This window comes from Thunnus maccoyii, chromosome 3 (assembly GCF_910596095.1).
Source record: "Thunnus maccoyii chromosome 3, fThuMac1.1, whole genome shotgun sequence".
Lineage (NCBI taxonomy): Eukaryota > Metazoa > Chordata > Actinopteri > Scombriformes > Scombridae > Thunnus > Thunnus maccoyii.
The window spans coordinates 26,787,120-26,811,927 of NC_056535.1; the positions used below are offsets into that span (position 1 = coordinate 26,787,120).

General features: G+C 39.5%; 1 long non-coding RNA gene across 2 annotated transcripts in view; it reads left to right on the top strand.

Annotated features, from left to right (window-relative positions):
• Positions 1-24,778, top strand: part of LOC121894491 — a 72,323-nt gene extending 47,545 nt beyond the window's left edge. For both annotated transcript variants that reach the window (XR_006095546.1, XR_006095545.1), the window contains 2 exons: positions 15,799-15,883; positions 24,731-24,778. This is a non-coding gene — a long non-coding RNA (uncharacterized LOC121894491). The remainder of the gene's footprint in view (positions 1-15,798; positions 15,884-24,730) is intronic.
• Positions 24,779-24,808: the final 30 nt, after the last annotated feature.

Here is a 24,808-nt window from a genome sequence, read left to right on the forward strand (position 1 = left end):
GAAGTACAGGGCAGAACCCTGCTGCCAAGATATCCCTGAGCTTCATTTTTTTTTTTACCATGGAGCACCAGAGGAGCCCACAACAACGTTTCTGTTGTGTATTGCTCCCATTAATGTGATGGATCCTTTAACTGTGTCAATGTTTCCACAGTTCCACAGTGTAGTACTATATAGTTCTATTAATTAATGAGTCTGTGGAGCCCTGTAAGATCTTTGGCTGCCATACCCCAGTCTTCGGTTCGACAACTTTATGTGTTCCTCAATAAGTCTCTCAGCACCACTTTTAGATCAGACTTAATGAATGTCACTTGGCTGGACCATCTGTTGCTCTGCACAGTTCATTTCAGCCTCCTCTGACCTCATCCTTTCCCCCCATCTACACTGATTGAAATGGATTATACAGGTTAGGTCAGTTAATGTAGGAACCATAGCTTTCACCTGGGTTCACCCCACCTCACTATTACCCTTGTAGTTTTCCTCACACCACTAAGTGTCAGTTCAATCAATAAATTAAATTATTGTCTCCTAGAGTCAGTGATCAAATTATTCCACTTTGAGTGCCATGTGAGACAAACAGCTCCTGTTCATTCTTCATTCTACATTTGTGTATAAGGTTCTGATGATGTTTTAATTATAGAAACTTTAGAGATCTGGACACATAGCTACTGTATGGCACCTACTGGGAACACAGAGCCCATGCCTCAGGCAGTTTAAACAAGTCCAATATGGCTTGACTATCTAATCCACGTAAGAACTCAAATGCAAAAATTAAAAGGCATCGCTTAGAATTTCCATTAAATTACTGTAGTACTACTGTACCTCTTTCAGGAACGGCAGAGTCGTATAGTAGACAGTATATGGCTCACTTATATCCAACCTACAGTACACCTGCACAGTAGATTTGGAATAGCATGGGAGATGCTGTTGCTGAGGTGTGTCTAGTGATGTTCCCGTGTCTACAATAACCCTGACTAAAATCTTTTCATGATGATAAAAAACTAAAAATCCTACAGTATTACACTTGAGCTCAAGGCTTTACAGAAATATGCCCCTTCCAAATATGCAGTTGTTTTATGAATCCTCCTATCTTATTATTCATATCTTGCATAATAAAATTAATGTGACTAATGTTAATTATCTCTGGAGGCTTACAATGAGAACAGAACAAAATCCTTTCTGAGCCTTTTTTGTATCCATCAGAGTGGGGACGACAGCGCTCATTAGACCCAGGTTGTGTCTCTGGGAATGTTTTACTGAGAGAGAGTGTAGCTGAGCTTTATCATGGGTAAAAAGCACTGAGGCTCTGGCTTTTTTTTGGGGGGGGGGGGGGGTGATGGACTTACTGTGTGCTATTTTGGCTGCATCAAAACCGGACAGGAAAGAGACCCCCACCACGACCCAGACGGGTGTGTCCAGTCCTCAGTGAATTCACAGAGGAAAACATTATGATCCAATGCAGTTGCAATGTGGTCTGTTCATGCAGGTTGCGTAGAGGGCACAGTCAGAGTGCAGCGCGATGATGGTAGTGGTTATTTTAGCAGATGGGGTTCGCCTGTTACTCGGTGCACCTGTTCAGTTAAATACATGCTAGACTGCAGCTGCCATGGCAAATGAGGAAAGAGCCATGCGTGTTAAGATATTTTTGAAGTACTTGTCCACTCTCTTGCCACACTGCAATCACGCTTTTTTGAAGATTAAAATGTTCACTTTTACACACTGTGACAGAGAGGTGTTGTTGCTGTTTTGAAATGTATTACTGCATATTGAAAAGTGTTTTTGCCCACTCTCCATTTACACATATTATTAAAAACACCAATTATGATAATACAACAAACACACATAAGCACCTACAGTACAGCACATCCCTCCCAGTTGGGCTTCATTAGCCTCCCCACTTAGTAAAATCATATTCATGTAATTAATTGAAAAGCTCGGACTTACTGAGGGGGTAATGTTGCTTGCAGTTGCAGCCATTTAACATTATCAGGAGGTCGACTCCATGTAATCAAGCTCTATTACATCTCAGTTGAGGAGACACTTCAATTAGGCACCATACATACCTCACTGAGTCAGATGACAGTGAGCAAAGGAGAATGATGGTGGAGGAAATGATGCGTTTCTGGAGTCACTCTTACAGTGCAATAGTTTCTCTCAGGCGTGTTTGGTTTGCTTTGTGACAATGTGAATCATCACATTGGTTCAACAATGCATATGCGAGTCAATGTTGTCATTGACATATTTCTAAGACCATCTCTGGGGCCAAGTTGTCACATGCAGATGAAATGTGGCACATTCTTTTGTCTGAAAAATGGAGAAGACAGTGTAACGTGTTGGTGATGAGATTTCCAAATGACAGTTGCAGCACGGTTCATAAACACTCGGCAGTGGCAGATGGTTTTAGTTTTTGTTCATTTTCTATAAAATCGTGAACGTACTTCACTGTATTGAGCCTCTAAACAAAACAACGTTAAGTAGAAAGGGTGCGTGCTGGTTTTATGCTTCAACATTACCATATTAGCATGTCAACATTTCTCCGCTTCAGTCTCAGCTTGACGACAGCGGTGTTGTTTACTGTTTTTTCTCATTTTGTGCTCAGCAGCCACTGTGCCCACCTGAAGCATCTGCTGGCAGCTCTGCAAGTCCACATAATGACTCTAATCACACAATTAGTCACCGGGGCACTCAGAGACACCACAAACTGGGATTAGGTTCAATCCACTTGCCATTCAGTCAATTCAGGATGAGAACATACTGGTAGAATTTTAATTTTGAAAACCTTATGTTTGGGAAAGTTTGACTTTATTCACCTGCTGATAGATAATTTGGAATCGTACAGTATATTGTAAGGAAATTAAATGCTGAAATGCTGATTATGTTAGCTGTTTATATGTTTTGTTAAAGTAATTGAATCTAAAGCTCTATATTGACCTGTGCCTTGGTGTTCCTAGAAGCAAACAAGAAAACTTCGGTAGCTCTTATTATCTTATTTTTAACCAATGCCCAGTCCTTCTGTAACACACCCATTAGGCTAAATTAAGCTCCCAATTAACGTCTTTCTGGTTCTCAAATTATGTCAAGATGATAATAGGCTAACAGTTTTGGTACAGTTTAATTTTGCAGTGCTTCAAGAAGTGATATTTACAGAAACTTGTTTTCTAAGGCATGTTAAACACTCACCTACTGACAATTTATGAGTTTCCAGTTCCTGTTGGTGTGCACGTCAGCATGTTTGTCTAAATGTACATAATGTTAGACTCATAACCTGTCCAGGTGTACCCTATCTGTTGCCAAATACATACTGAGATAGACTCCAGCCCCACAGAAACCCTGAACAAGATAAGCTGTATGGAAGATAGATAAAGAATAACAATAACAATAACAATAACATGTCACACATTACTGTTAAGTTATGTTTTGTAATACAGTGAAAGCCTGACAGCAGCTCTGTAGTTTCAGTCGTCCTTGATATATTTAAATGTAATATAAATCTGAATTTTGGTTTAGTGGATCCACATAAATTCTATCTAATGTGAAGAACAAAAGATGACAGTTGAGTTCAGCCTGACAGGAAATCAGGGAATTGCTGTGTTGTTGAACTGTGGATGAGCTACAGCTTGTCTTCCATATGTTACCTGCCTTTCTGACGGTCCTGTGGTTTCACACTCAGTTTGGGTCCAGATCTATCACTGCCAAAATCAATAGAGAGGGCCACCCAAACGCAAGGTAATTATGAGAGCCAGCGGGGTTCTGGGAGTGCTGACAACACTGTTGTTGTGTTGTGTTGAAGAACGGCTTCCTTTCCTACCATTCAAGCTGTGAGGGAATGAGGGCCACAACCAAGTCCTGCACCCCTAAAGCTGCTCATGTTAATTGTATTTTAGAAAGTGGTTTGGGGCGTTGACTCTTGTATCAGCCTGATCCCACTCCCTTTTTTTCCTTCAGTACCAAACATAGTGGAAAAGGTGTCAAAGTGATTTATTTTTTTCATCACAGGTTTCTTTAGGCTTAAACTATCCCTATTAAAAGCAAACAAGGACTTGTAAACTAAGTTATTGAAGGCTCCCAAACAACTTGCTATGTTTTTTCTAATTTGTTGACCCACGAACTGGGGAATTTTAACAACAGGGGGAGTCAAAATCCAAATCTGATTCTACTTCTATAACTTACTAAAATAATCACAATGTCAATTTTTCAGCTCTTTTCTGTATTTGCCTTTTCTGGTTTTCATACCGTGTTAAAAATGAGTAAATCTTGGTTTGGTTAATTGGAAACATTTCTGTGCATATCCCCTGGAAACTGAACATTTCACTACCTAGCTCTGGATTACAACACAGGAGGGAAATCATGCACAAATATGTAATTAAAAATATTTTGATTAATTTAGTCAAATTAAATCAACATTACCTCTACACCGTGGGTTATATGCATATGTCAATTATACAGGAGTATGATTTTTCTACAGTAAAGCACGTACTTTTAATTTTCCAACCACATGAACCTTAAATCTTTCATCCATCAATGGGCAGACCTGAGAGGAGCCTTTACATTTTTAAAGGACTACTGACAATAAAGTGTCTCCACCTTTGAACTGAGAAGTTCACTGAGAGGAGAAACAGCTGCAGAGACATTTTCAGAAATTTCATCTGTACCCTAGGTGTCACTAGAGTTCAAATAACATTGTTCACACTTGAGGAAAACTGAGTTGATCCAAAGGTCGGGGGGATGGAGAAAAGAAAGCTCTGGATAAGAAGTATGAGGTTGCAGCTGCTACACTGCGTTGGAGGAGGGGGACTTAACGCTTGAGCTTGTCCTTATGTATATCATGGGTAAAATTCTTGTAAATTTAAGTGTTACCAAGGCTGTTTCAAAGAGTTTTTTGCTACAGTTGGGTGGTGTGTAAGTGTTAAATTTAGTCAGGCTGCCTCAGGAGAGGACTCTGAACAGAGTGGGAAGCAGACAGTCACAGTGAGAGACAAAGACAGAAAGGGGGATGAAACTAATGAAATGAGAAATGGAAAAAAAAAAAAAGTCAGAAGAATCTCAGCATGACCCACATACAATTGCTGCTGTAACTGCACACCATCTGATTAACTTGACAATTGTGAATTCTGAAGTACTCACTTGGAAAAGAACACACTGATAATTTGTTTAGTCAACCTCTTCATAACCTGGTTTGACTCTGATTTGTTCTGCCCAGTTGTAAGCAAAGATCCCCTTTCATCTTCAGCTCCACCCCACTGGCACCTCAGAGGCTTGAAACAGACAGGAAGGTGTCAATTGTACCTGCATGTGTCATGCTCACTTTCTGCCTGTTGGAGTTCAACTATGTTCAGGTGACTCCTGCTCTCACTGGGGTAACACTATCCTCCCTGGGTGAGTGGTAGAGCAGCTTATCTGGGACCTGTGCTGGAAAACCACAATGCAGGTTATCCAGTGTAATTCAGAACCTCCTGAGTAGTAAATGAAAAGAAAACAGGCTTTGTGTGCTCTTAGCTAGCTAGCTCTGGGCTACCTGTAACATTATACTCACATGAGGGTGTGGACGAGCCAACCGGCCGCCAAAAGGCTCAGCTCACATCCCCTTATGGGTTTGTTTAAAGGGCCTGCAGCCATGCTTATTGATTGGCACTACCACCATTACATTTTTGTGCAGCCCTGGTATTCCTAGCAGAACTACAACTCTTAGTCCTGCAGGCAGCTAAATCTATTCAGAGGTCATGCTTCAGAGTAAAGATGCAGGAGGAGGAAAGGTGGGCATGAGATTCTGGAGAGGCGGCTTTTCTGACACTGTTTTCCAAAAGGTGGAGCATATTTGGTAAGGTGATGGGTTACTTATTACATATCTATAGATGTTTTTCACACTTTTGTTTCGTCCTGCATGGAGCACTAAATATGTGGGATGATTCAAATTAGAAAGTTGAGTCACAGCAAAGACATGTATGTGACGCACCCTGAATCATTCTTTAAATCTGAAAACATCAGCCCCTGTTGCCTATTTTTGTGCTACTACCATTTATGCACATCCTACATTGGACCTATTTCAGATGATATTACTTAGAATTTAAACTGTTCTTTGTAGATATTGTATTAGGTTTGGTGCAGAGAGGTGGACATGAGCAGGTGGTGTGATATTGAAATCCAGTGAATGCCTTTTATGTGAGACTACTTTCCTGTGACTGGGCATTTAATGCGTAGCGATGTCTTTTACTGTCTTACACATGAGGATTTTGCCTCCCACCAAATAGGAAAATGTGATTACTCAATAATACATCGGACAACACTGACCTGTGCTTATTCCCCTGTGGGCTGAGCAAGTGATTTTCTCCATTATGTGTGAATGTGCTACGAAATCTGCAGCATTTGAGAGCTTTTCAGCCAACTGCCTGCCACTAATGTGTCAAATGGACAATGGGATGGTTAGGCTAATTTCTGCAGAAGGGGTTTTATGATGTTGGAACAAGCTGTCACAGTGAGGCAGATAATAGGACAGAGAGCTTTGATGTCGCCTTTCAGATGAGGTAATGTCCCTTTTTTTTTTTTGAAAACTTTGCTTTCAAGCCTACATCCGGCTGCATTTGTCCTATTGAATGAGCAGAATCTGTTATTAACTAGCAGGCTCACTGAAGCAATAAGCAAAGCAACACCCACAGCTTGGATGGGCAGCTCTCTGTCATAGACAGATCAAGAGAGAAGACAGGAGGTGGAGATGGAAAGCAAACAAAGGGGAGACATCGGGAGAGAGAGCAAGAGATAGAGAGAAGAGAGCATTTGTTAGCTCGCCTCAGAGTAAAAACAGTCAGGAAAATGCACGCATGTATGTGAGGAAGGGGGAGAGAGGAAAACAGGGAGGGGAGGACGGAAAGAGAGGATAGAGGGAGGGCTGCTCTCAGCATCATCTGACAGGAGAGAGGCTGATCTCCAACAGCAGGTGTTGGAGGATAGAGAGATTGAGTCAGACACACGGAGGGAGCGATACGTAGAGGAGCACCAAGTTGTTGAGGAGGAGAGACTGAGCTGCAAGTGAGGCAGCACTACACACGGGTAAGCATGGATGGCTGCGCTTGTAGGGAAAAAACTGTTGAAAGATAGATACATTTTTGAAGAAGGAAGTCGATACGAGTTAGATAAGAGAGAGAAACTGACATAGCACCTTGTATTTCTGTGTCCAGCTCCAGCTGATCTGCCCTGATCTCTTCATCCTATGTCACTCTAGACCCCGAACTTTCTCTGCTGCGTCTCTCTTCCTCTCTCCTTCTCTCTTGTCCAGCCAGGAAGTGGCTGTCTGGCATCTCGAATAAATGACTCTGCTTTCATTGTGCATTAGCTGCTGTACTTGATTAGATTAGTTGCTCTCCACTAAGTGGACCTGCGAAGCTTAGAGGTTTATGTGTAGTTGTCTCTGTTGGACCGAATGTGTCTTTCTGTACGTGTGTGTGTGTGTGTGTGTGTGTCCGCATGTCAGGCAGCCAAGAAAGACATTACTCTTAAAGCAAAAAATATGATCTAAATATTATTTTTGTTCAGTATTTACGAATACTAGGAACCGGAGCCCAGAGCAAGAATTTAATCTATAATGCCACTGAAAGGCAAAACCTGGAGCCACTCCAATTGGAAAATAATGTTCTGGTCTCGAAGATTGCTTTGAGCACTCACATCCAATTGAGCTTCATTTGATTGCTCTGTCAACAATTATCAAGCAGAAAATGTGCCAGTATCTCTTCAAAGTTTGTACTTTGCCAAAGCCAGTTTCCAACTCACTCTTACTGGAGCAACTCCAGGATTTGTCTTTTCTCCACATCAAGAAGAGGAAGTGACTGATGATGATAATGATGATGATGACCCTGTATAGTATTAGCAAAACACAGTTACAGCTCTGCACCCAGTAAAATGAGTGCAAGCAAAATAAGAAAAATACAAGCACTTTTGAGCTGCAGTAAGAAAGGGCTAATCATTTAATCTTTTCAGTCTGGTATTTTGAGCAACAGTTCGAGCCAAAAGGGTGCATGCTTACAGACAAACAGACAGATTGCTCCAAAATCTTTAGATTAACGTTGACATTAAAGTATTGTTGCTGACTGACTGAGGTTTACAGTCACTGATTGATTTACTTGCCGATCTGCATCAGAGTTGCTGTTTTTTTATTGTTGTTATTGCTGTTCAGAGGGGTTTGAATTGGAAATATCTTCAAAATATAAGTCCTATTTCATGTGCAGCACAGATTGTGCAGTTGAGCATTTTATTCTATCAAACCTTTAATAACAGAATCTTGTAATAATCACTGACTTACTGTCATTAGTAACAGAATTGAGTATAGCAAGATCATTATGGTGGCCCTCTATTTCCCATCAGATACATCAACATTTTTGTTTCACATCTCGCTGCAAATCATTACTCATTTGGGATATAGTTACAAAACGATGGATAGCACTAATGATCCCTTTATTAATGCAAGATGGCCCAAGGTCTTCTTGCAGAGGGAGACTTGTCTGCTGAAGCCCATTTGGCTTTAATGGACAAAGTTACTCTACCATTAACAGACAAGGTTACTCTACCATAGCAGCACTCAATGCAATGTCTGACTCTTCCTGCAATGCCCGTGGCTATCTTTTGTTTGCCAAAGAAACAAATGCATCCGTTGAGCTGGCGCACATGCAGTCGACATGTTCGCATTGTAATTAGCCTGGGGTCAAGTATTCACTAGAACTGTTGTAGTTTTCTGCTGATGAGCCTTCCAGATTGGCCTTTAGATTAACCTCATAATTCTTTGTCTTTTATACTGTATTCTTTTTCATTTTTTATCCTAATTGATTTAGTCTTATAACATATTTTGGTAACCCTATGGTGATTTGTTTTTCTGCTGCAGTGAAGAATATCATACCAGCACATGCTGGCAGGCCTGATGTTCAGCTGACTGTGGTTACTCTGCCGAGACATTGTGGGGCTAACCACAACTGATAAAATGGTAATGACAAATTATTTGTACACTGACTTATGTAGTGCAAAATCAATGCAATTATTGTAGTCTAATATGATTTACGTTATAATCACCTCATCTTTAGATATACCCAATTATCCTACAACACTATCAATGTAATATTAAGATGAATTGGATGGTGGAAATGCTGTTTTAAAATGCTTTTGCTAGGGTTAGCAGTATGCCAAGGATAATCAGTAATGAATTATCACAATATACAATAGATACAGCAAACCACACATGTTGCTTCTGGGACATGGAAGTTACAACCTTCAGTCCAAAGATTACAAGACTTACCTTTAAAGGAAATGCATACCGTATTTTATTGGACAGCAGATTGTATAGTTGACACCTTGACCCTTAAAGTGTAAAATGATTGTACAACTGGTTTGACTGACCTTGACCATCTCCACTCTCTTCTCTACCTCTGACTACAGCAACACACTACAAAGTCACCCCACTTAAACGTATGTTTTAAATTCAGTTTGCGGAGCGTTCAGTGTTGCACTGCTCCTTTGTAGTTGCAGGTGCTGCACAGCCTGAGCCATGATTGGGCTACAGAAAGCTTGAATTCTTATCAGAGCTCATGACCCACTGGTCCATAGAGACAGCTGCTGCAACTCACAGGATTTATTGGTGGATTTTGTTTCAGAATGCTTTGTGTCCATTTTAGAAACGATCTCCTGACAATAATTATAATTAGATACATAAAAACATGTGATTCTATCTTGAAAATTATCTTAATTCAGCAAGCTAAGGGCTTGAGTGTATATACTAGATTTTTGGTGTTTGGTTCTCTGGTCTTTGTAGATACAGCAGATGGCAAAGTTAACCATTTGTTCCTGGTAGATTATTTTTTTTCTGGTTTGGACACTTAAGAAAAGGTAGTATTATGAGTAACCAAAGGTGACTAGTGGTGTGTTAAAAACAAAAACCTGTAGCGTCTTTTAGAAAGCAGTTTGAAATGAAATGATTAACATTTAAATGATTTTTCGAAGTCAGTTTCCTTGCCTCTGATGATGATAGTGAGCTAATATCTTTCATCAGTGTAATGCATGGTAATGTATGTTATATGTTTTATTCAGCAAGGCAGCACATGATCTCCCGGACACCTGGGGCTCATTGTTTAAAAAATAAACTGGTCAGTCTCCCAAAACCAGCATATTCCTTTAAATTGACTCATGAGTTTTAGTAATAACGCCTACAGTTTTCTTTAATTTTATGCTAACATTTATTCCGTGCAGTAGATTTTGTTTTGATCGTCAAATGGAACATCTCTCAGTATTTCTGGGGATAGGTAATGTTGCTAGGTGACACACACATTTATACAACTGCAGCTGTAACAAGACATCAACTTCAATATGGAGAGAAAAATAGGAAGGAGGTTTGCGCACAGTGTTTGTACCACAGAGCAAGAGGTGATGATAACTGCAAGATGAATGTGTAGTTAAAAAAAAACACAAATGGCAGCAGACTCAGGAAGGATCTTTTATCAACACTGGCATGAGAAATGTGTTTTGCGTGGCAAAGGACAGAGAGAAAGTGACACATCATGTCACACCGTAACTCTTTTCTGTTTCTCTCATGGCTCTTTGCATGTGAACTTATACCCACAAGATGGTAAATAGTTAATCAGATGTGATTGAAGAATGAACCTTTCACCTTGGATTATGTGTGGGCTGGCTAACTGTCATTGTTTAAGCTGGCTCAATAAGTGTTACTTGGGATGTGCCTCCGATGTGCCAATCATCCTGTCAATGTGACACAGCAAACCTGCCACCTGGCTGCTGCTCTGCACAGGATTGACCTTTGCCAGTCACCAGGTCCAAAACTCATTAGGATGTACGAGAGAAGGCTATTTAATGAAGCAGTTATTTAATTTTATGTATGTGTCCTTCTAATTTCAATAAGATTATTAATACAATAGGCCTTTGTCAGTGTAGACATTGTGGCTTGCCAAACACATAGTAGTTGCTTTATTAATGTGAGTAATTACATGAAAATTAATAATGGCTGCATTCCACCTAGGAATGCATCCAGACCAACAGCGCAATGAGAACATTCATCCCAAAATGAAAGGAAAGGGGGGGAAATGCAGAAATGAGCGTAATACAAAAGAAGCGTAATGAAGAATGTGTTCTTAGTTTAGTGAATCACAAAGATCAAAAGCACTTTTTTAATCCGGAAAGCACTTTGTGCTCCTGCCTAAAAAGTGCTGTGTGAATAAAATTAGTTGTAGTGTTAGTAGTAGTAGTGTTAGTAGTAGTAGTAGTAGTAGTAGTAGTAGTAGTAGTAGTAGTGGTGGTAGTGGTAGTAGTGGTGGTAGTGGTAGTATCACTGATGGTGTACAGGTATATTGAATATATATTGAATATACAGGATTTGTAGCAGAACTCCAGTCAACCACTGAAATGAATGATAGAGCAGCTTAATAACAGCTTCTATAACCTTGTTAATAACCATTAGTCCAGACTATACAGTTCATGCTTTCTTCACACGATTATGTGAATGCTAATAATTTATCTACTTCACAAGAGCACCCCAGTGCCTTCACAGCAGATGAAAAATTACTGAATATTCCTCTTTGATTTGAGACTTAATTAATCCATATCATACTGTATCATCATGTCATCTGTCAGGATGGTGGCATTTGATAATGTGTGCTCCCTGTGATAGTCAGAATATGCCAGCGTGAAAATTTTCTCTGATTCAAACTTAGCATTTACCCCTTTCACTGGATATATTCCTGTTATCTGCCATGTACATCAATGCCCTGATGGTATAAACAGACACACACACACATAGCCACAGAAACATTATTCATCTTGTGTGATGAGAGCCACCAAGCATGCCATCAGTAGTGAAAGTGGCAGGCTGTCAGGCAGCCTTCATCTCTCTGTCTGTTGAGTCTTCTCAATCAAGATAGATGTGCACCTTTGTGCTTTTATCATGGATATGGGAGGTTTGGGTTTGCTATTTGCATACTGAAGCAATGGGCAGGTGACATGTACCTACTGTACAAACTTGAATAAAGAAACCACCACAGGTACAATTTTACATTACTATGTTTTAATAAAATATTCATGTCCCCCAGTCATTGACTTTTCCTCAAATAATGTTGTGTTGCACCCCCTATTGTTAAAAATAGTGAAGATAAATCCAGATTAAAAACATGGGCATTTATAATTGCCATGAGTTATGGAAGCCTATAGGGGACTATATTAAAATGATAATGTAAACTTGAAAATGAACATGTAATTCCACAAATATTATAATTTTCCACATATGTATGTGTTATTTGAGTAAAATTTAAAATGAAAATGCAATGATACAATTTGCATTTTCATTTTCATATACTCGTATAGGCGCTCTATGACCAAAATGAAAATGGAAAAACTGTTTGACATTTAATTTTCAAAGTCATATCCACTGTACAGTGGACAATATTCAAATGCAGTAAGTGAAACAGTGCCCCCAGGCTATTGCATTTACATTTACATGTCACCACACTCTTTTGATGTCAAAATGAAAATACAATCTGTCATTCCTTTCATGAAGGTGGGTCTTCAGTTAGGACGTCACTTCCTCGTTTAGTAACTTGGTTCATTAACATTTACAAGTTCTACCATTGACTGTATATGGACGACAAATGAAGCCAAAAATAACCTCATTGACAGAGAGATGCAGTAAATTTATGTTATTCAGTCTGTAATGTAGCTATAATAAAAATCATGTGGCTTAACAAAATAAGATCAAATTTAATATAGACTGATCTGTTCATTTTAATACATTTATATTTATTGAAATGTGGTGACATTTGAACATATAGAGACCCAGAGGAAGCGCTGGAATTAATGTGGCAGCTACAATTGTTAGATTTCATCTGTGAGACCAACATTTATCTTTCAAAAGGAATTACATCATATATCAAAATGCTACAAAGACATTAGAGCTGCTCAGATCATTTCATCGGATCATGTTCTCCCAGAGATGATGAAAGATGTTGACCTGCCGACCATCTCAGGAGTCGGGCTGCTAGCGGCCGAGATGACTGGCCGGACTCACCCGGCCAGCGGCTCTGAAACATCTCCCAACACGTTACAGCAAATTTCCAAACAGGTGTTATTTAGATAAACTGACTACATATTGGGAATCTAAATTACTACTTTCTTGCCTGAAAAATATGTAACATATTAACAATCCTAGACTGAAAATTACAACTGCCTGGCTCAAGATCACTCAGGTATCTACCAAGTCACTGAATGAGGAAGTGACGTCTTTACTGAAGACCCGCCTTGATGAGAGGACTGACAGTTACATGTTCATTTTCATTTTGACACCATAAAGGAGCGGTGGCATAAATGTAAATTGGACTGGGGGCGCTGTTTCATTTATTGTATTTGAATATTGTCCACTAGACAGCAGGTTAAGTCTTTGAAAATGAAATGTCAAATGCGTTTTCATTTTCATTTTCAAATGGTTAGAAATTTTAATTGTGATTTAAATATTGCTTGCATAAATGAAAGGCCAGGTTACTTGGTTTATATTGCATTTTAGTTTTCAAATTTGAATTAATATTGTCACTGTACAGCAGGTACGACTTTGAAAATTAAATGTCAAACAGCTTTTCCATTTTCATTTTAATATGGTCATAGAACGCTCATATGGGTATATGAAAATGAAAATTTAAATTGGATTATTGCATTTTCATTTAATTTTTTACTAAAATAACACATACATACATTATGTGGAAAAATTATAATGAGGCTATTTTGTTTTGTGAATTAATTTTCATTTTCAAGTTTACATTATCAATTTAATATAGTCCCCTATAGGCTTCCATAGTTTTGCCACGTTACCATGTATTGTTTATAGGCTATTGAGCCTAATTTGCCAGTTGATTTCCTCTGTTTTCATGAGTGGAACCAAAAGAGAAATATATATTTGCGTTATGATGTTATAAATTTAAAAAAGCTTTAATTGTTACCTCAAGTTTCTTCGTGATGTTCTCTTATTCAAACATTGTTGAAATGCCTAAATTGTGCACTTGACTTTGTTGTGTCGATTTTGATGCAACATTAAATCACCCGTAAGTGCGGTGGTTGTTAATTTTTATTATTATGGCTCATTATTGTCCACTTGGGGTATTTAGGCTACTTTGGTAATTTAAATAACATAGGTCATATGATGAATGTCGTTTTATAATAACATCACACCACCCAAATATGCAAATATTTCCTTTTAATACCCATTTTCAGTGTAATTTAGAATGAATTATACTGACGGCCATGCAAAGCGATTAGTACTCTTAAAGATACTTAGATTTAAAAACGAGGACCAAAACACAGGTGATGATTAAACAAAATCATTTCAAGATTTTAGACATTCCTTTGCGAAGACAATGCCTTAATACAATTACAGAGTACACTTTTTAGTTTTAGAAATGTGGTTGCTAGGTACACGGATAAATTTTACCCGTTGGCAGTTTTAGGTATATAGCACCCCTTGGCGGTTCTAGTGTTGAAACAAAAACACCTTCCAATTTAGTCTGTGTCAGAAAAATATTAATCAAGCTTCAGTATGCAACCCTGACAGACATAAAGAAGGTGTCACCTCAGTATAAGCAGATTTCTGACTGAACAAGCTCAGTAAGCCACTTCCTTGTAGGCAGATATTAATGCATCGTTCTTGGCTCGAAGCAGTGTTTGACATCATATTTTCATTGTGTTCCGGCTGCATTATATAAAAGACGCAACAAAGTTCACACTCTGGAGGAATGTCAGTTCTGAGAGGCTGAAGATGCTCCAGGAAAGATCTGACAGCCCCATTCAGTCATTTATATGGATTCAGCAGAGATCAGAAGGAACAATGAACAGTGTTCCTGCTATGTTACAAATAGATTTACTAACCTCAACTCCAGGTCAGCAGTCTGTTGTCATAAAAATGCAGCTCTGTTTACTCAGAGTTACTCAGATTCTCCCCAGCCGTAATAGGCAAGGTCTTGCAGTCGGGGAGAGCTGCAACATCTAATAACGGACTGTGTGCAGAAGAAAGACTACTCAGAAAATGATTAGATTTCAACCTCTCCAACTTCTGTGCCAAGATGGTAGAATGGAGGAAATATCTGAGTGCATTTGTCCTCACCAATTCTCACTCCATTCTCACCAAGAAATCAGATTGTGCTCTTGTTCTGGGTTTCTTCTTCTCCTGAGTTTAGAAATGTCGTGTGCTGCAGGTTTATGAACAGGATGCATGCACAGACGGGCTGCCAGTTCTAGCAACTGACTGTTGTGTGAGACAAAGTGTGAAGTAATATGATGAGACCAGAACCCTGGTCAGACTGGTAATTCACTCCAATCATACAGAGAAGAGAAGGGCTGAGAGGATCAGAGAAAGAGAGGTGAAGGCGGCGAGTTAAGATATGAAAGCTGAGGGTTCTTCTGCTTTATATCAATTTTCACTTGGTTCTCCCTCTTCGCTACCACGCTACCCTCCTCCTCTGTGTAGTTCTACAAATGTCTACTGCTTCACAGTCTAATCACACTCATCTCTTTGCATTCAACTTAGCTGAGGGTAAAAAAAAACTGCAGGCAAGTTATACGCAAAGGACAAAGAGATTTTGTTTGAACAGAGGAATACTCTCAGGACAGCGGCGTAACGATAGCACCATTCTCATTGTAGTAAGATTTGAATGATCCTCTTTGATGGGATGAGTCAATTGTGTTACAGACATTTTCCTGTGCTCTTACTGCTTAAATGAGAAACTCAGCTCAAGGCTAACCGTAACCTCTCTCCCCACCCCTCTCTCCCTCTCTGACTCACAGGAAACAAGATGGAAGGATTCCTCGTATCTCTGATGAAGTAGAGCCCTCACTAGAACACTCAAATTCTCCATTTCCTCTTTCAAAGGTAACGCAAGGCTTCAACCCGCTGCTGTTCTCCTTCCCATTCAGGTTTTCCACTAGTGCCGTCACTGAAATAAAGAGTCTGACCAGATAAACCTTAAACTTGATGGCAAAATAACTATGTTACTCTTATATTTTCATATAATTTGATCCCACTAACAAGTATTGTATACGTGGCTAAAGCCTGATAGAGCTGTGCCATAAAGCTCCATTGTTGTTCTCCATAAAAATTACAACAACCTGCTGCCGTCAATACTACACCAAACATGTGTTAATGTGCAGCTGAAAATACTACCCAACAAATATAGTTTTGTTCTTTTCAACGGACAGTAAGAAAATACTTAGATACTCAAATACATAGATGCTCCCCACTGGTTTCCTTCCTCGTCCCATCATATCCTTTAGTTGTTATATACAGGTGAAAGGTGCCTCTAATGCCCCACCCCCACCCCCGTAACACTTGGCAGGCTGTTGTGGTGCCTGACAGAGGAGTCCATGCCCTCTGTCACAGGCTTCTGAGACAAATATAGATTACAGCAGTTGTTCCTCTTTGATACATACCATAGGAGGCACATTGGTGTTATTTCTGTCTCTGCATGCCCATGCACTGGGAAAACATTTCTCAAGGGATTAATAATGTGTAGTTGTAAAGAATAGACTTCCAAGTATACATCTGATTTTATTTTTCACATGTTGTTCCCATGTCTTCTTGTGAAGTGTTCACATATTTTCATATTTTGTTGCGCCAAATTGTAGATTAATGACTTTATGATGCTACAAGTGATATGGAGACCAGTGTGATTTCTAGTAAGGTAGCTTCTTGTTACACATGCAAAAATAGATGTGTCTGTAATGACATGTAGCTGTAATATCTATATATATCCTTATTTGCTGCACACAATAGAGTTGTTAAGGCCAAGCACATAAGAGAGCAGCTCATTATAGTTTTATTGCTGTAGAAATTGCTGGCGGTTGGAGTTTAAAAGCTCCTTATGTAATTCAACAAGTGTTTCTGAATTGAACAGAGCTGACCCACTGTGCATTCTTATGACCAATTCATATAGTGGTGCTTGGATCAGAGAGATGCAGAAAATACTGAAGATGAAATACTTTATATTGAATTTTATATATTGCAAGATGGTCTTTTCATACATAACACACAAATGTTAGCTTGTAGGTTGCAGCATAACCTTCTGTACATAGACACAGCTACAGAGAACTGTGGGGGTTTACAACCCAGTCTCAAAATGTGTAATAGCTAAGTTGGTCCACAGCGCCAAATGTATTAGTTTTACAATGATTGCTCTAAAATTGTGAGATGCCTATGTTTTTTTGTTGTTGTTGTTTGTTTTTTTGTTTTGGCCTATTCTTTTCTATTGATCTGTGTCCACGTCACATGACTGTCAAGTTTCTGTCCGCGAAAATATTCCTTTTATTCTCAGTGGAAAATGCAATACTTTAAGATAATAGATTTGATAATATTTCTAGTGAGAAATGTGCATTTTATTTTCTTCGTTTAGTGATTGTTTATGATGCTTAGTTTGTCAGTTATTACAAAAAAATCATTCAGGCTTTCTATCAATGCTATGGTGTTTGATGCTATGGAGTTTGACATTTGTGTTTTTTAGTGAAATATCTTAACAGCTGTCATGTCATTTGCTACACACATTCATGCCCCCCGTGGGATGATTGTAATCACTTTAGTGATCCCTTTCTTTTCATATATCACCACCAGCAGGTCAGAATTTCAGTTCATCCACTTCGGTTTATGACCAATTATCTGCAAAACTAGTGACATTCCCATCTGTCTCAGTTGCAGTTGTGTTTCAGTTGTGTTTTGTGAATATGAGATGGTGAATATGGTAAATGATACACCTGCCTCACAGAGCCACTAGCATGGCTGTAGATTCATGAACTCATTCATGTTACATTATTACCCCCAAGTCAGGGGGTAATAATGAAATACAGAAATCCTTTTTCAAACAACATCATATGTTCATCCACTCATGCTGATGAGGATCCATGCACATACTTTATGTGTTTTTGTCTTAATGTTTTTATTAACCTGCATACCTTGTCAAGGTCAACAGTAATAAATGGCTACTAATGGATTCAGCAGCTTTGTGCTTTAAGTTCAAAGTTTTTGCTTTCTGAATAAAGCACTTAACGCTAATAATGCATTGTGCATGCCAATGCCCGACAGATGTGAATCAAAATGCAAGTAGTGTTTTATATTACAGACAGATAAAGCACCTCATTGTCTATACTGGTTGTTCACTGCTTTTTGCTTTTTTGAAGATAGTAGGAGATCTGCTTCAGAATACAGAAAACTCAGTTGTGTAGACCCTCACCTCTGTGGCAATCAACCAGCACATGAGGCATTGATGGGGTGGAGGCGGCCATCTGTGTGAACTCTGTTTGTGTCCCCCCTAGGCCCTGGTGGCCACAGCAAGGTCAGGCTAGTGTCTGCAGCCAGACCTGATGAATTGACCCCAATGGATTTTCTCTGGCTGAAATGATAGGCTTATGTGCCCATTGATTGACTGTCTTTGAAGTTTAGTTTTCCATTTTACTATATTGCCTTTGAGGATGCGGCTAAACCAGAGAGCATAAATGGAGGGATCTGGAGTGAGTAGGCGTAGGGATATTGCTTTGGATGCAAATCATTTGCAATTTTCCTGTGTAAAATCAAATGGGGCTCTGGTCGCGGGGAGTTAATGAAGTACTGGAGTCAGAGCTTTACTCCTCAGCTTGCAGACTGAAGAGAAAGTTCTGGACTGTATGGTTCATGGATATTATGTAATGCCCCTCAAATGTACTCTCTTACATACTGTACTCACTCAGCCATTGAGACAAGTCAGTCAGTCCATGAGTGAATCAATTGATCTGTCAGCCACTCGCTCTGCCTCTCTCATGTACTCTCACTCTCATTCTTAGGCACACACACATGCTGCAATTGCTGGTAATCAACTCAAGAAAAAGAGATGTGTAGCTCTCAACCCCTCAAGCTTTTAAAACAGTGAGGGTGTTCTCTGTAGTGGCTCCATATTTTGTCACTATGACTAAGGCTTTGTTCAGACTGCAGGCAAATCAGATTTGTTTCTCAAATCAGATCTTTAAGACAGATTGTCCGCACTGTTATTTGCAAGTGATCAGATCGGATTTGTGTGTCCAGACATCATCAACCTATCTGCATGTGTTGCTGTGGTAACGACGTAGGTGTCAGTAACTACGTACTCCGGTGACGCCACTTTCCAACGTAGAAGCATGAGAAATGGAGATCCAAGCCTCTCCCCAAAGTGCCAGCAGACAATTTATTCCAGCGTCTGTCCACAGACTGTTGCTCTCTGTGTTGTCCTCCGTACCGCTCTGATAGTAGCAACATGGATTCTGCTCAGTGCTCTCATGCAATTCCATCACTCTGGATTTCACATCATTGGAGCCACAGAAGTATTTATACAACTTTTTTTTAAAAATATATAGTATTGCTCCCCAAGGCATGTAAATGAACTCTGATGTGTAAAATCTGTGGAGTTGCGAAGTCTGGAAGTCCAGAGAAGACACCAAGTCAAACCTGTGGTTCTTTCCACTTGTTTGTCGCTGGTCTTGGTCTTCTTTAGTACATATTGTTCTATCAGATTACACCACATAATCTAGTATGACTGTACAACAGCAGGTTGACTTTCTTAACAGCTTGAGCTCAAATGTCGCACTGATCGATACAGCTTCGTAATCAGTATGCTTTATAACTGAAGGGTGCATAGTTTGAATCTGAATAGCAATTAATATCTCTCTCACACTTTACCGTCATGTAACAATTAAATGTGATTAGCAGCCAGGTATGCAATTAGTATTCAGCATTCCTCTGTAAATGTTCTCAAATCCCCGTTTGGCATTTAACTTAAGCCAGTCTAGACTTGGGTAAACAGTCAGTGATGTAATGTAACCTCAAGATGAGCCAGTGTTATAATGGCAAGACTATTTTGGTGCGGTATAATTTGTTCCTGCACTCTCCTGAAAGTTACCTCCATCCATATAAAATCCATATTTGCGTTCACTTATTATACAAACCATGTAACCTCTCCTCCTTTTGTGTACTTCCTATCGATTTTCTTCAAGGGAAATCAATGGGGACGGTTAGCTGAGTGTGTTTATCTTCTATTACAAACTGAAAAAACGCTTAACATATATGGCTAGAATCTATCTTCTTGAAAGCTTTCAGCGGTATTGTTTTAAGAAGTAGGTCAGTGTTTGTTGATATCTGATGTTGGATGTGCATCTGATGGAGAGAGCTGCACAGAAAAGGCTCTGCTTTCACAGAACGACAGCTCCCCTTTCATCCCACAGTGCTTCCCTTCTCTTTTTATCTCTGCTTTCCTACTCTGTCTCCCACTATCTCTTGTACTCTCATGTCATACCAATGTTTAACTATGCACAGATGATTTCAGAGATGCTGAGGTTGGCTAAGTCCTCCATCCGACTGTAGCATCTACACATGCGGGGCTGCTTGCCTGTCTCACATATCTTCCCCTAATGGAAGTGATAACACTTTTTTTTATGTTGTTGTTTTTTACCAAGGACATGATGCGGTGAAAACTTTCTGTTGCATCCCCATGAACACCAGAACCTCATTTATTACGTTTTCTCATCCATTTACGATTGCTGCTTGATCTTATTAAGCATTAAATTAAGAAACTATCTATGCAAGAAAAGGATTGGAAATATGTCTGAGTGCCTCCACTGCAATATAGAAGCATATGAAAAACAGCTCATAATCAGTATTTTGAATCTATAAGAGCACTGCAGGTATAATTAACCTACTTCTCAACATGTGCTGTAAAATGTATGGAAACATAAACTGTAAAATGGAAATGGAAATTTCTAGGTTTGTCCTTAATTACAGTTGAGGTAAAACAAATGCCTCCACTGACCTCTTTACATTTTTATAGCTGCCTTTATGTGTGGAACAGAAGAGAGGTGTTTCTGATGTGAAGACTTGGCAACTATGAGATAAAAAAAAAAAGAGGAAGAGAATCATATTGTAATTCAACAAAAAAGAGAACTGTGCAGTTTTGTGTATGTCCTCGTGAGAGTCTGTATGTCTAAGTGTGTGTGTGCATTAAAAAGAGAAGATAGTGGTGTAGAGTACACAGGGAGGGGAGAAGCATTGTCACATCCTCCTCCCTTCCTCCTACAGTTGTGTGTGTCTACGGGAGGTGGAGTGACAGGAAAGAGGAAGGAAAGGAAATTATATTCTGATATTACACCACATCTTTTTACCGCACACACGGATATATGGATCCTGATTGACAGCTATCAACTTTTTCTCTACTAGTTTATCGCCTGTGCAACAGTGAGTGCAAAGTGTCATTGTCAATCTCGCCTTTCTCCTTGTGGCTGAGAGTGACATCAACACCGTTGCTCTTGTCAGCTCGCCTGCATCTGTAACTTGTGGAATGATGACTGAGCTCAGGATAGCAAAGAATGCCTTACCGGAGGGACGATTCAGCAGTCCCTCCAGTAAACCTTTTCTCAAGAGACGATGCCTCAGTGATGTGAGTATTTTTCGCTTGCTAGAAGTGAGAGATTCTTTTAGCTCTGTTGAATTCTTAAGGTGGCTTAGAGACAGACATATATATGTTTGGTGTTGTAGAACAGTAGATAATTGATTTTTGCTCTTTGTATAGATATATACATGCTCCATTGCTCCAAGATTTTTTAGCCCAACACACACAGAATCAACTATGTCTGGGGAGAAAATGAAAGTGTGTTTTTTTTAACTAATGCATTGTCAAAACCCTTTTATAAGCTTTAATTCTGTTACGATGCTTCTTTCATTAAGAACATTTAAATAATGGCTCCAGTTCTGCAGCACCTTCACAATCCAGCGGTGGGTTGCTTCCTTTCTTCCTCAGGAGCGATTAAGTCCTGATAATGTCACTGTGGCGTCTGTGTGGTTCACTGATAATCTGGTCAACATAGAACAGTGTTTGTTGATGTTTGTTTTGCAGTCAGGAGAGCAGCATCTCCCTGAATATCATATGGCACTGTTTATTTTCACATGCAACAATAGATTGAGGCTGCACCTTTGGCTTTACTAGGTCAGGGTCAGGTGGGAGTGTTTGTGCGAGTGTGCTTTTATATGCGTACGTCAAAGAATATGAGTATGTTTTAGTACATGCGTGCGTGAAAAAATGTTTATATGCATGCATGTGTGGCTTTGTGTGTATGTGTGTGTGTGTGTGTTTTGCAAACCATGCAGTGCCCCTCAGTAAATTTAAGCTGTTGTGGAAACATCAGCTTGGCACTTCAGTCCACTTGTGTTACATGGTGAGCAGAGGGCTCAACCCACTACAAGCATTGCCTTCAGAATCGTCTCCTCCTTCATCTCAGCCTGGAGCTGCATCCAAAATCTATAATGTGGCCTCTGCAGATGAGAATTGCATGCCTGCAGGCGTTTTCTTCTACTTTAAGCTGTACCACTACCTTTACCATTGGACAAAACACTGAATTATGGTCTGTGGCAGTGCTTGGTCAGGGTGTAATTATAAATCCAGTAGTTGGATTGATGCCTCTTTATTTAATGAGCAGCACTGCTATCAGTACACCACCTGGACACATGTTGATTACAAAACATCAAGATTAAACACGGCTGACAGGAAAAACCAGTTGCCAGACCATCCATGTCAATTTATTTTTACTGCCTGCTTTTTACATTCTGTATCTGCTTCTTACCTGGTACGTTGAATGTGTCTCTTTCATACATTAAATGAACCGAGTACTTCAGACACCAAAACAACACTGTCTTCCAGCTAATTTGGCTGTTGAGCACAGTCAGATGAGCTGTTGGCTGTAGCAACAGAGAGAAGCTCCGTGGAGCTTTGAGTCTCATTTCCCCCTAAGAGTTACTTGTTTACAGTGTGTTTGTCTTGAAGCATGGAGGAACGATTCTCTTGGCGTTGAATGAAGCCTCAGTGAGATCGGTGTCAAGTGGGGTAGGGAATGCATTAGAGAGCGCTGTCATAGTGAAATATGGAATTAGAGGGTGTCAGAGATTCCAACAGGAGGTCTCGTGTCTTGAGACTGCACAGCCTGCTTTTGTAGCGAGCAGAGTTGAAGGATGAGTGAAGACAGCAGGGAAAGCATATCAACACAGCTCTGCAAACTATCAAATCCATGTCCTTTTTTTGGATCTGTGTCAACTCTCTCCCCCAGAACTCGGACCTGTTTGCCATGATCGAGAGGATGCAGGTACTGTTCGAGGCCTCCGACTCTGCCTTTTCTACTCACTGCCTAAACTCGTCTGTTCTCCTTCTCAGGCTTTAATCAAACACCATCCTCAAAGTTTCACTCGATTTGGACTTAAAACTTCCATTTATTTCTATTTTGAGACTCAAGTTATTCTGCTTTTCCTGCTATTTTTGTATTCCAGATCACAACCCTGCAACTGCAACACTTTTATGTGCGTGTCTATGTATTCTTCTATTTGCCATGAATGTGGTTTTTGTATTTTAGCAGTGACAGCCTCAGGCTGTCTTTAGAAACCTGATGCTTCTGAATGTGTTGAACAGGGCCTTTGTGTCTTCTCTACAGCTGAGTAGTTTTGCCTGCATCATCAGATATGTGAAATATTGTTGTGTTTCTTTAGTATACTGAGGTATCTGTAGGAATATAGTTTGTTTTGTAGCTGTTGATGTTCAACTCCAAAGTAACGTGAACCTGAAGTAAGAACAGTAGATTCTAAATAAGCCAATGAAAAGACATCAACACAGTTTAATAAGAAACTTTGATCTGAGAGTGTCTCTGACAGTTAAAAGGGACAAAATGTACCTTTTAACTGAATTATAATAGAATTTTCTATTTCTATTTCTTTTGATCTTGAATTAAATAGACAAAGTCTATTTTTTCTTACATGCATAGTCTCTTAAGTGGTGAAATTAACCATTTAGCATTGGCATTGCAATCAACATAACATTGGAAGGACCATTTCTATCTGAATAGTCACATCTTCAGCATACATCCTGTTATTTTGGCTTAGAATATGTAAAACACTGAGATCTCAAACAATAACATCTTTTAGAAGTTGCTGGAAACAAAGAATCACAGGCATGAAAGGCATGATGATGTGTAGGTGTGAAAATATGTATTGCTAATGCATTCATTTTGGTTATAAAGCTATTCTGAGTGATTTGGAGATTTTTGAGGGGATTCAAAATCAAAAAAATATTTTTCCTGTTTATCTTTGGTTGTTCAGCACCTGAATAACAGCGAACAGACAGCGGTAGCATATTTTATTATTAGAAATGCAGATTCTCCAACAAAAAGTAAAGGGAATGTTGGAGGGAAACAGAAACAGAAGCAGTGGAACAGTCTTCAAAGAATGAATTTAATGAAAGCATTTCCAATTTCCATTTGATTCATCGTCCTTATAGCCCTAAAAAATTGTGCATCAAATTTGATAAGTTTCAAATCTTACTGTAGGGTATTAGACACAAAGGGGGCACTGATCATTAATGCTTCCCTCTGGGCTTTGGGAACTGTCAGTAGTTATGAGTCAGCAGAATAAGAATAGATAGAGTACATGGAAAGCTCTTTTTGGCACTTTATGGCCCGCTATTGACCCTGAGATATCACTCCTCTTTTACTTCCTCTTTCTGCTGCCCATCTGATTGCACTTGTGTCGGGTAAACATGAATTATTGTCACAAGGAATAATCTGGCGCTGTCATGCTTTGCAAGAAATTTCATGGAACTTGACCTGTGTGTACCTTTGCACATGTGTAAACAAGTTTTGTACATATTTCACCTGCTCTGTGAATGTGCTATTATTTTTTTTTTCTCTTCCTCTACAGGGTTGCAGAATGGATGAGCAAAGATGTCCCCTCCCTCCCCCCCTCAAAGTGAGTCGCAAATCCTCACATCTCCTCATA